Source organism: Saccoglossus kowalevskii, chromosome 20 (assembly GCF_978046115.1).
Source record: "Saccoglossus kowalevskii chromosome 20, keSacKowa6.1, whole genome shotgun sequence".
Taxonomy (NCBI): domain Eukaryota; kingdom Metazoa; phylum Hemichordata; class Enteropneusta; family Harrimaniidae; genus Saccoglossus; species Saccoglossus kowalevskii.
Window position 1 is genome coordinate 2,281,144 of NC_140660.1, and position 12,091 is coordinate 2,293,234.

General features: G+C 31.9%; 3 long non-coding RNA genes across 3 annotated transcripts; all 3 read left to right on the forward strand.

The window, feature by feature from the left end:
* The first annotated feature begins 1,081 nt into the window (after positions 1-1,081).
* Positions 1,082-2,751, forward strand: LOC146729877 (uncharacterized). Its single transcript, XR_014927941.1, has 2 exons — positions 1,082-1,184; positions 2,572-2,751. It is a non-coding gene; the product is annotated as an uncharacterized LOC146729877 (long non-coding RNA).
* LOC146729878 (uncharacterized) lies at positions 1,279-1,821 on the forward strand. Its single transcript, XR_014927900.1, has 3 exons — positions 1,279-1,393; positions 1,491-1,607; positions 1,713-1,821. It is a non-coding gene; the product is annotated as an uncharacterized LOC146729878 (long non-coding RNA).
* Positions 2,752-8,495: 5,744 nt separating the features above from the next.
* Positions 8,496-9,445, forward strand: LOC146729879 (uncharacterized). Its single transcript, XR_014927803.1, has 3 exons — positions 8,496-8,603; positions 8,701-8,812; positions 9,330-9,445. It is a non-coding gene; the product is annotated as an uncharacterized LOC146729879 (long non-coding RNA).
* Positions 9,446-12,091: the final 2,646 nt, after the last annotated feature.

Below are 12,091 nucleotides of genomic sequence, written 5' to 3' on the forward strand. Positions count from 1 at the left end.
AATATTTTATTTTAATTTCAGAACTAAAGCAAATTCAATATCTGAGACGTATATCGTAGATGTATTCACTGCGCCTAGGCTATCAAATCTATGGGGACAAATTACAAGTCATGCCATAGTATGTTTACAGGTGAGAGAATTGTATACCTTCTCTAATTATAGCATAACTAGATACTCACTGCTTGTAATATTAATGAATTAATTTTAATATTTTATTTTAATTTCAGAACTACCGGGGTAAAGCAAATTCAATATCTGAGACGTATATCGTAGATGTATTCACTGCGCCTAGGCTATCAAATCTATGGGAACAAGTTACAAGTCATGCCATAGTATGTTTACAGGTGAGAGAATTGTATACCTTCTCTAATTATAGCATAACTAGATACTCACTGCTTGTAATATTAATGAATTAATTTTAATATTTTATTTTAATTTCAGAACTAAAGCAAATTCAATATCTGAGACGTATATCGTAGATGTATTCACTGCGCCTAGGCTATCAATTCTATGGGAACAAGTTATATGTCATGCCATAGTATGTTTACAGGTGAGAGAATTGTATACCTTCTCTAATTATAGCACAACTAGATACTCACTGCTTGTAATATTAATAAATTAATTTTGATATTTTATTTTAATTTCAGAACTACCGGGGTAAAGCAAATTCAATATCTGAGACGTATATCGTAGATGTATTCACTGCGCCTAGGCTATCAAATCTATGGGAACAAGTTACAAGTCATGCCATAGTATGTTTACAGGTGAGAGAATTGTATACCTTCTCTAATTATAGCATAACTAGATACTCACTGCTTGTAATATTAATGAATTAATTTTAATAATTTGATTTAATTTCAGAACTAAAGCAAGTTAAATATCTGACACGTATATCGTAGATGAATCCACTGCGCCTAGGCTATCAAATCTATAGGAACAAGTTACAAGTCATGCCATAGTATGTTTACAGGTGAGAGAATTGTATACCTTCTCCAATTATAGCATAACTAGATACTCACTGCTTGTAATATTAATGAATTAATTTTAATATTTTATTTTAATTTCAGAACTACCGGGGTAAAGCAAATTCAATATCTGAGATGTATATCGTAGATGTATTCACTGCGCCTAGGCTATCAAATCTATGGGAACAAGTTACAAGTCATGCCATAGTATGTTTACAGGTGAGAGAATTGTATACCTTCTCTAATTATAGCATAACTAGATACTCACTACTTGTAATATTAATGAATTAATTTTAATAAAATGATTTAATTTCAGAACTAAAGCTGCATCACTACCTGTGGAATAATATTTTAAAAGATTTCAACTGTGGCTAGACTGACCCCCCCTAGGGCTAAAAGTTATATGTCATGCCATAGTATGTTTACAGGTGAGAGAATTGTATACCTTCTCTAATTATAGCATAACTAGATACTCACTGCTTGTAATATTAATGAATTAATTTTATTATTTTATTTTAATTTCAGAACTACCGGGGTAAAGCAAATTCAATATCTGAGACGTATATCGTAGATGTATTCACTGCGCCTAGGCTATCAAATCTATGGGAACAAGTTACAAGTCATGCCATTGTATGTTTACAGGTGAGAGAATTGTATACCTTCTCCAATTATAGCATAACTAGACACTCACTGCTTGTAATATTAGAATTGTAATGAATTAATTTTAATATTTTATTTTAATTTCAGAACTAAAGCAAGTTCAATATCTGAGACGTATATCGTAGATGTATTCACTGCGCCTAGACTATCAAATCTATAGGAACAAGTTATAAGTCATGGCATAGTTTGTTTACAGGTGAGAGAATTGTATACCTTCTCTAATTATAGCATAACTAGATACTCACTGCTTGTAATATTAATGAATTAATTTTAATATTTTATTTTAATTTCAGAACTACCGGGGTAAAGCAAATTCAATATCTGAGACGTATATCGTAGATGTATTCACTGCGCCTAGGCTATCAAATCTATGGGAACAAGTTACAAGTCATGCTATAGTATGTTTACAGGTGAGAGAATTGTATACCTTCTCTAATTATAGCATAACTAGATACTCACTGCTTGTAATATTAGATCTGTTTAATTCGTTTAAAAGATTCCTCTCATTAGTAAATAGCGCCCTCACTCCACTATATTTAGAATGAGTGGTTGGTCAAAATTTTGATGAGTCAGGTGCATCTATTGGCTAAGCTTGTTGTACATAGATGCAAATGAGTATATGGAACCATTAATGCTGTAGGGTGTACTGGGAGGGGTGGAGGATTTCATGTTTGTAATGACTGGTTGTAATGTGGTATCTCGTTGTTTTCAAGATGCAGCCTGATATTTGTTGCTTTCTTGGTTGTTCAATTGTGGCTAAAATTTGTGTGGTGGGTGGGAGATGTGTTTATTGTTTGTTGAGTCATTGTTTAGACACCCTGCAGCTTGAAATGGTATGGTCCAAATCCAAATTCAATATGGTGGTGTTGAATATCTGTGCGATATGGTAGTGTCATCTAAAAACCACGCATCAAAATGATTTCTGTTTATTTATTTACTGTTGTAGATCCTGAGAACTAGCCATTGAATATGATGTCGGGAATAAATGGTTTTCTGAACAAGCTTTATTAATTATTGCTGGCAATATTCCAGTATGAATTGGGAGCAAACTGTAACACCAAATCTAGTCGTTGTATTGTTATGCTTCTAAAATTTTTTTTTTTAAATAAAATAAATTAAATAGAAATATTATGTGTATTTTTGTATGTGGAAACATGGCTTGCCCACTAAAAAATATAAAGAAGTGTGGTCTGCAGTTCTTTTTTTTTAATTTTTTTATTTGTGAAAAAACTGGAGTGTAAACAATAAAACACTCACAGTGCAAGGCTAGTTCACCAACATGTATATTCTTTTGCTTGAGTGTGAAAGTACATGGTTTAGTGACTACCTCTTATATTTTTAAATTTTAGAATTTTTTTTTATTTGGGAAGGTTCTTCTATAAAAATAGAACAGATGTAATGAATTAATTTCAATATTTTATTTTAATTTCAGAAGTAAAGCAAATTCAATATCTGAGACGTATATTGTAGATGTATTCACTGCGCCTAGGCTATCAAATCTATAGGAACAAGTTATAAGTCATGGCATAGTATGTTTACAGGTGAGAGAATTGTATACCTTCTCTAATTATAGCATAACTAGATACTCACTGCTTGTAATATTAATGAATTAATTTTAATATTTTATTTTAATTTCAGAACTACCGGGGTAAAGCAAATTCAATATCTGAGACGTATATCGTAGATGTATTCACTGCGTCTAGGCTATCAAATCTATGGGAACAAGTTACAAGTCATGGCATAGTATGTTTACAGGTGAGAGAATTGTATACCTTCTCCAATTATAGCATAACTAGATACTCACTGCTTGTAATATTAATGAATTAATTTTAATATTTTATTTTAATTTCAGAACTAAAGCAAATTCAATATCTGAGACGTATATCGTAGATGTATTCACTGCGCCTAGGCTATCAAATCTATAGGAACAAGTTATATGTCATGCCATAGTATGTTTACAGGTGAGATAATTGTATACCTTCTCTAATTATAGCATAACTAGATACTCACTGCTTGTAATATTAATGAATTAATTTTAATATTTTATTTTAATTTCAGAACTACCGGGGTAAAGCAAATTCAATATCTGAGACGTATATCGTAGATGTATTCACTGCGCCTAGGCTATCAAATCTATGGGAACAAGTTACAAGTCATGCCATAGTATGTTTACAGGTGAGAGAATTGTATACCTTCTCTAATTATAGCATAACTAGTTACTCACTACTTGTAATATTAATGAATTAATTTTAATAAAATGATTTAATTTCAGAACTAAAGCTGCATCACTACCTGTGGAATAATATTTTAAAAGATTTCAACTGTGGCTAGACTGACCCCCCTAGGGCTAAAAGTTATATGTCATGCCATAGTATGTTTACAGGTGAGAGAATTGTATACCTTCTCTAATTATAGCATAACTAGATACTCACTGCTTGTAATATTAATGAATTAATTTTAATATTTTATTTTAATTTCAGAACTACCGGGGTAAAGCAAATTCAATATCTGAGACGTATATCGTAGATGTATTCACTGCGCCTAGGCTATCAAATCTATGGGAACAAGTTACAAGTCATGCCATTGTATGTTTACAGGTGAGAGAATTGTATACCTTCTCCAATTATAGCATAACTAGACACTCACTGCTTGTAATATTAGAATTGTAATGAATTAATTTTAATATTTTATTTTAATTTCAGAACTAAAGCAAGTTCAATATCTGAGACGTATATCGTAGATGTATTCACTGCGCCTAGACTATCAAATCTATAGGAACAAGTTATAAGTCATGGCATAGTTTGTTTACAGGTGAGAGAATTGTATACCTTCTCTAATTATAGCATAACTAGATACTCACTGCTTGTAATATTAATGAATTAATTTTAATATTTTATTTTAATTTCAGAACTACCGGGGTAAAGCAAATTCAATATCTGAGACGTATATCGTAGATGTATTCACTGCGCCTAGGCTATCAAATCTATGGGAACAAGTTACAAGTCATGCTATAGTATGTTTACAGGTGAGAGAATTGTATACCTTCTCTAATTATAGCATAACTAGATACTCACTGCTTGTAATATTAGATCTGTTTAATTCGTTTAAAAGATTCCTCTCATTAGTAAATAGCGCCTTCACTCCACTATATTTAGAATGAGTGGTTGGTCAAAAGTTTGATGAGTCAGGTGCATCTATTGGCTAAGCTTGTTGTACATAGATGCAAATGAGTATAGGAACCATTAATGCTGTAGGGTGTACTGGGAGGGGTGGAGGATTTCATGTTTGTAATGACTGGTTGTAATGTGGTATCTCGTTGTTTTCAAGATGCAGCCTGATATTTGTTGCTTTCTTGGTTGTTCAATTGTGGCTAAAATTTGTGTGGTGGGTGGGAGATGTGTTTATTGTTTGTTGAGTCATTGTTTAGACACCCTGCAGCTTGAAATGGTATGGTCCAATCCAAATTCGATATGGTGGTGTTGATTATCTGTGCGATATGGCAGTGTCATCTAAAAACCACGCATCAAAATGATTTCTGTTTATTTATTTACTGTTGTAGATCCTGAGAACTAGCCATTGAATATGATGTCGGGAATAAATGGTTTTCTGAACAAGCTTTATTAATTATTGCTGGCAATATTCCAGTATGAATTGGGAGCAAACTGTAACACCAAATCTAGTCGTTGTATTGTTATGCTTCTAAAATTTTTTTTTTAAATAAAATAAATTAAATAGAAATATTATGTGTATTTTTGTATGTGGAAACATGGCTTGCCCACTAAAAAATATAAAGAAGTGTGGTCTGCAGTTCTTTTTTTTTTAATTTTTTTATTTGTGAAAAAACTGGAGTGTAAACAATAAAACACTCACAGTGCAAGGCTAGTTCACCAACATGTCTATTCTCTTGCTTTAGTGTGAAAGTACATGGTTTAGTGACTACCTCTTATATTTTTAAATTTTAGAATTTTTTTTATTTGGGAAGGTTCTTCTATAAAAATAGAACAGATGTAATGAATTAATTTCAATATTTTATTTTAATTTCAGAAGTAAAGCAAATTCAATATCTGAGACGTATATCGTAGATGTATTCACTGCGCCTAGGCTATCAAATCTATGGGAACAAGTTACAAGTCATGCCATAGTATGTTTACAGGTGAGAGAATTGTATACCTTCTCTAATTATAGCACAACTAGATACTCACTGCTTTTAATATTAATAAATTAATTTTGATATTTTATTTTAATTTCAGAACTACCGGGGTAAAGCAAATTCAATATCTGAGACGTATATCGTAGATGTATTCACTGCGCCTAGCCTATCAAATCTATGGGAACAAGTTACAAGTCATGCCATAGTATGTTTACAGGTGAGAGAATTGTATACCTTCTCTAATTATAGCATAACTAGATACTCACTGCTTGTAATATTAATGAATTAATTTTAATAATTTGATTTAATTTAAGAACTAAAGCAAGTTCAATATCTGAGACGTATATCGTAAATGTATTCACTGCGCCTAGGCTATCAAATCTATAGGAACAAGTTATATGTCATGCCATAGTATGTTTACAGGTGAGAGAATTGTATACCTTCTCTAATTATAGCATAACTAGATACTCACTGCTTGTAATATTAATGGATTAATTTTAATATTTTATTTTAATTTCAGAACTACCGGGGTAAAGCAAATTCAATATCTGAGACGTATATCGTACACGTATTCACTGCGCCTAGGCTATCAAATCTATGGGAACAAGTTACAAGTCATGCCATTGCATGTTTACAGGTGAGAGAATTCTATACCTTCTCCAATTATAGCATAACTAGATACTCACTGCTTGTAATATTAGAATTGTAATGAATTAATTTTAATATTTTATTTTAATTTCAGAACTAAAGCAAGTTCAATATCTGAGACGTATATCGTAGATGTATTCACTGCGCCTAGACTATCAAATCTATAGGAACAAGTTATAAGTCATGGCATAGTATGTTTACAGGTGAGAGAATTGTATACCTTCTCTAATTATAGCATAACTAGATACTCACTGCTTGTAATATTAATGAATTAATTTTAATATTTTATTTTAATTTCAGAACTACCGGGGTAAAGCAAATTCAATATCTGAGACGTATATCGTAGATGTATTCACTGCGCCTAGGCTATCAAATCTATGGGAACAAGTTACAAGTCATGCTATAGTATGTTTACAGTTGAGAGAATTGTATACCTTCTCTAATTATAGCATAACTAGATACTCACTGCTTGTAATATTAGATCTGTTTAATTCGTTTAAAAGATTCCTCTCATTAGTAAATAGCGCCCTCACTCCACTATATTTAGAATGAGTGGTTGGTCAAAAGTTTGATGAGTCAGGTGCATCTATTGGCTAAGCTTGTTGTACATAGATGCAAATGAGTATAGGAACTATTAATGCTGTAGGGTGTACTGGGAGGGGTGGAGGATTTCATGTTTGTAATGACTGGTTGTAATGTGGTATCTCGTTGTTTTCAAGATGCAGCCTGATATTTGTTGCTTTCTTGGTTGTTCAATTGTGGCTAAAATTTGTGTGGTGGGTGGGAGATGTGTTTATTGTTTGTTGAGTCATTGTTTAGACACCCTGCAGCTTGAAATGGTATGGTCCAAATCCAAATTCGATATGGTGGTGTTGAATATCTGTGCGATATGGTAGTGTCATCTAAAAACCACGCATCAAAATGATTTCTGTTTATTTATTTACTGTTGTAGATCCTGAGAACTAGCCATTGAATATGATGTCGGGAATAAATGATTTTCTGAACAAGCTTTATTAATTATTGCTGGCAATATTCCAGTATGAATTGGGAGCAAACTGTAACACCAAATCTAGTCGTTGTATTGTTATGCTTCTAAATTTTTTTTTTTTAAGTAAAATAAATTAAATAGAAATATTATGTGTATTTTTGTATGTGGAAACATGGCTTGCCCACTAAAAAATATAAAGAAGTGTGGTCTGCAGTTCTTTTTTTTTTATTTTTTTATTTGTGAAAAAACTGGAGTGTAAACAATAAAACACTCACAGTGCAAGGCTAGTTCACCAACATGTCTATTCTTTTGCTTGAGTGTGAAAGTACATGGTTTAGTGACTACCTCTTATATTTTTAAATTTTAGAATTTTTTTTATTTGGGAAGGTTCTTCTATAAAAATAGAACAGATGTAATGAATTAATTTCAATATTTTATTTTAATTTCAGAAGTAAAGCAAATTCAATATCTGAGACGTTCATTGTAGATGTATTCACTGCGCCTAGGCTATCAAATCTATAGGAACAAGTTATAAGTCATGGCATAGTATGTTTACAGGTGAGAGAATTGTATACCTTCTCTAATTATAGCTTAACTAGATACTCACTGCTTGTAATATTAATGAATTAATTTTAATATTTTATTTTAATTTCAGAACTACCGGGGTAAAGCAAATTCAATATCTGAGACGTATATCGTAGATGTATTCACTGCGCCTAGGCTATCAAATCTATGGGAACAAGTTACAAGTCATGGCATAGTATGTTTACAGGTGAGAGAATTGTATACCTTCTCTAATTATAGCATAACTAGATACTCACTGCTTGTAATATTAATGAATTAATTTTAATATTTTATTTTAATTTCAGAACTAAAGCAAATTCAATATCTGAGACGTATATCGTAGATGTATTCACTGCGCCTAGGCTATCAAATCTATAGGAACAAGTTATATGTCATGCCATAGTATGTTTACAGGTGAGATAATTGTATACCTTCTCTAATTATAGCATAACTAGATACTCACTGCTTGTAATATTAATGAATTAATTTTAATATTTTATTTTAATTTCAGAACTACCGGGGTAAAGCAAATTCAATATCTGAGACGTATATCGTAGATGTATTCACTGCGCCTAGGCTATCAAATCTATGGGAACAAGTTACAAGTCATGCCATAGTATGTTTACAGGTGAGAGAATTGTATACCTTCTCTAATTATAGCATAACTAGATACTCACTACTTGTAATATTAATGAATTAATTTTAATAAAATGATTTAATTTCAGAACTAAAGCTGCATCACTACCTGTGGAATAATATTTTAAAAGATTTCAACTGTGGCTAGACTGACCCCCCCTAGGGCTAAAAGTTATATGTCATGCCATAGTATGTTTACAGGTGAGAGAATTGTATACCTTCTCTAATTATAGCATAACTAGATACTCACTGCTTGTAATATTAATGAATTAATTTTAATATTTTATTTTAATTTCAGAAGTAAAGCAAATTCAATATCTGAGACGTATATCGTAGATGTATTCACTGCGCCTAGACTATCAAATCTATAGGAACAAGTTATAAGTCATGGCATAGTTTGTTTACAGGTGAGAGAATTGTATACCTTCTCCAATTATAGCATAACTAGACACTCACTGCTTGTAATATTAGAATTGTAATGAATTAATTTTAATATTTTATTTTAATTTCAGAACTAAAGCAAGTTCAATATCTGAGACGTATATCGTAGATGTATTCACTGCGCCTAGACTATCAAATCTATAGGAACAAGTTATAAGTCATGGCATAGTTTGTTTACAGGTGAGAGAATTGTATACCTTCTCTAATTATAGCATAACTAGATACTCACTGCTTGTAATATTAATGAATTAATTTTAATATTTTATTTTAATTTCAGAACTACCGGGGTAAAGCAAATTCAATATCTGAGACGTATATCGTAGATGTATTCACTGCGCCTAGGCTATCAAATCTATGGGAACAAGTTACAAGTCATGCTATAGTATGTTTACAGGTGAGAGAATTGTATACCTTCTCTAATTATAGCATAACTAGATACTCACTGCTTGTAATATTAGATCTGTTTAATTCGTTTAAAAGATTCCTCTCATTAGTAAATAGCGCCCTCACTCCACTATATTTAGAATGAGTGGTTGGTCAAAATTTTGATGAGTCAGGTGCATCTATTGGCTAAGCTTGTTGTACATAGATGCAAATGAGTATATGGAACCATTAATGCTGTAGGGTGTACTGGGAGGGGTGGAGGATTTCATGTTTGTAATGACTGGTTGTAATGTGGTATCTCGTTGTTTTCAAGATGCAGCCTGATATTTGTTGCTTTCTTGGTTGTTCAATTGTGGCTAAAATTTGTGTGGTGGGTGGGAGATGTGTTTATTGTTTGTTGAGTCATTGTTTAGACACCCTGCAGCTTGAAATGGTATGGTCCAAATCCAAATTCGATATGGTGGTGTTGATTATCTGTGCGATATGGCAGTGTCATCTAAAAACCACGCATCAAAATGATTTCTGTTTATTTATTTACTGTTGTAGATCCTGAGAACTAGCCATTGAATATGATGTCGGGAATAAATGGTTTTCTGAACAAGCTTTATTAATTATTGCTGGCAATATTCCAGTATGAATTGGGAGCAAACTGTAACACCAAATCTAGTCGTTGTATTGTTATGTTTCTAAAAATTTTTTTTTAAATAAAATAAATTAAATAGAAATATTATGTGTATTTTTGTATGTGGAAACATGGCTTGCCCACTAAAAAATATAAAGAAGTGTGGTCTGCAGTTCTTTTTTTTTTAATTTTTTTATTTGTGAAAAAACTGGAGTGTAAACAATAAAACACTCACAGTGCAAGGCTAGTTCACCAACATGTCTATTCTCTTGCTTTAGTGTGAAAGTACATGGTTTAGTGACTACCTCTTATATTTTTAAATTTTAGAATTTTTTTTATTTGGGAAGGTTCTTCTATAAAAATAGAACAGATGTAATGAAATAATTTCAATATTTTATTTTAATTTCAGAAGTAAAGCAAATTCAATATCTGAGACGTATATCGTAGATGTATTCACTGCGCCTAGGCTATCAAATCTATAGGAACAAGTTATAAGTCATGGCATAGTATGTTTACAGGTGAGAGAATTGTATACCTTCTCTAATTATAGCATAACTAGATACTCACTGCTTGTAATATTAATGAATTAATTTTAATATTTTATTTTAATTTCAGAACTACCGGGGTAAAGCAAATTCAATATCTGAGACGTATATCGTAGGTGTATTCACTGCTCCTAGGCTATCAAATCTATGGGAACAAGTTATATGTCATGCCATAGTATGTTTACAGGTGAGAGAATTGTATACCTTCTCTAATTATAGCATAACTAGATACTCACTGCTTGTAATATTAATGAATTAATTTTATTATTTTATTTTAATTTCAGAACTACCGGGGTAAATCAAATTCAATATCTGAGACGTATATCGTAGATGTATTCACTGCGCCTAGGCTATCAAATCTATGGGAACAAGTTACAAGTCATGCCATTGTATGTTTACAGGTGAGAGAATTGTATACCTTCTCCAATTATAGCATAACTAGACACTCACTGCTTGTAATATTAGAATTGTAATGAATTAATTTTAATATTTTATTTTAATTTCAGAACTAAAGCAAGTTCAATATCTGAGACGTATATCGTAGATGTATTCACTGCGCCTAGACTATCAAATCTATAGGAACAAGTTATAAGTCATGGCATAGTTTGTTTACAGGTGAGAGAATTGTATACCTTCTCTAATTATAGCATAACTAGATACTCACTGCTTGTAATATTAATGAATTAATTTTAATATTTTATTTTAATTTCAGAACTACCGGGGTAAAGCAAATTCAATATCTGAGTCGTATATCGTAGATGTATTCACTGCGCCTAGGCTATCAAATCTATGGGAACAAGTTACAAGTCATGCTATAGTATGTTTACAGGTGAGAGAATTGTATACCTTCTCTAATTATAGCATAACTAGATACTCACTGCTTGTAATATTAGATCTGTTTAATTCGTTTAAAAGATTCCTCTCATTAGTAAATAGCGCCCTCACTCCACTATATTTAGAATGAGTGGTTGGTCAAAAGTTTGATGAGTCAGGTGCATCTATTGGCTAAGCTTGGTGTACATAGATGCAAATGAGTATATGGAACCATTAATGCTGTAGGGTGTACTGGGAGGGGTGGAGGATTTCATGTTTGTAATGACTGGTTGTAATGTGGTATCTCGTTGTTTTCAAGATGCAGCCTGATATTTGTTGCTTTCTTGGTTGTTCAATTGTGGCTAAAATTTGTGTGGTGGGTGGGAGATGTGTTTATTGTTTGTTGAGTCATTGTTTAGACACCCTGCAGCTTGAAATGGTATGGTCCAAATCCAAATTCGATATGGTGGTGTTGAATATCTGTGCGATATGGCAGTGTCATCTAAAAACCACGCATCAAAATGATTTCTGTTTATTTATTTACTGTTGTAGATTCTGAGAACTAGCCATTGAATATGATGTCGGGAATAAATGGTTTTCTGAACAAGCTTTATTAATTATTGCTGGCAATATTCCAGTATGAATTGGGAGCAAACTGTAACACCAAATCTAGTC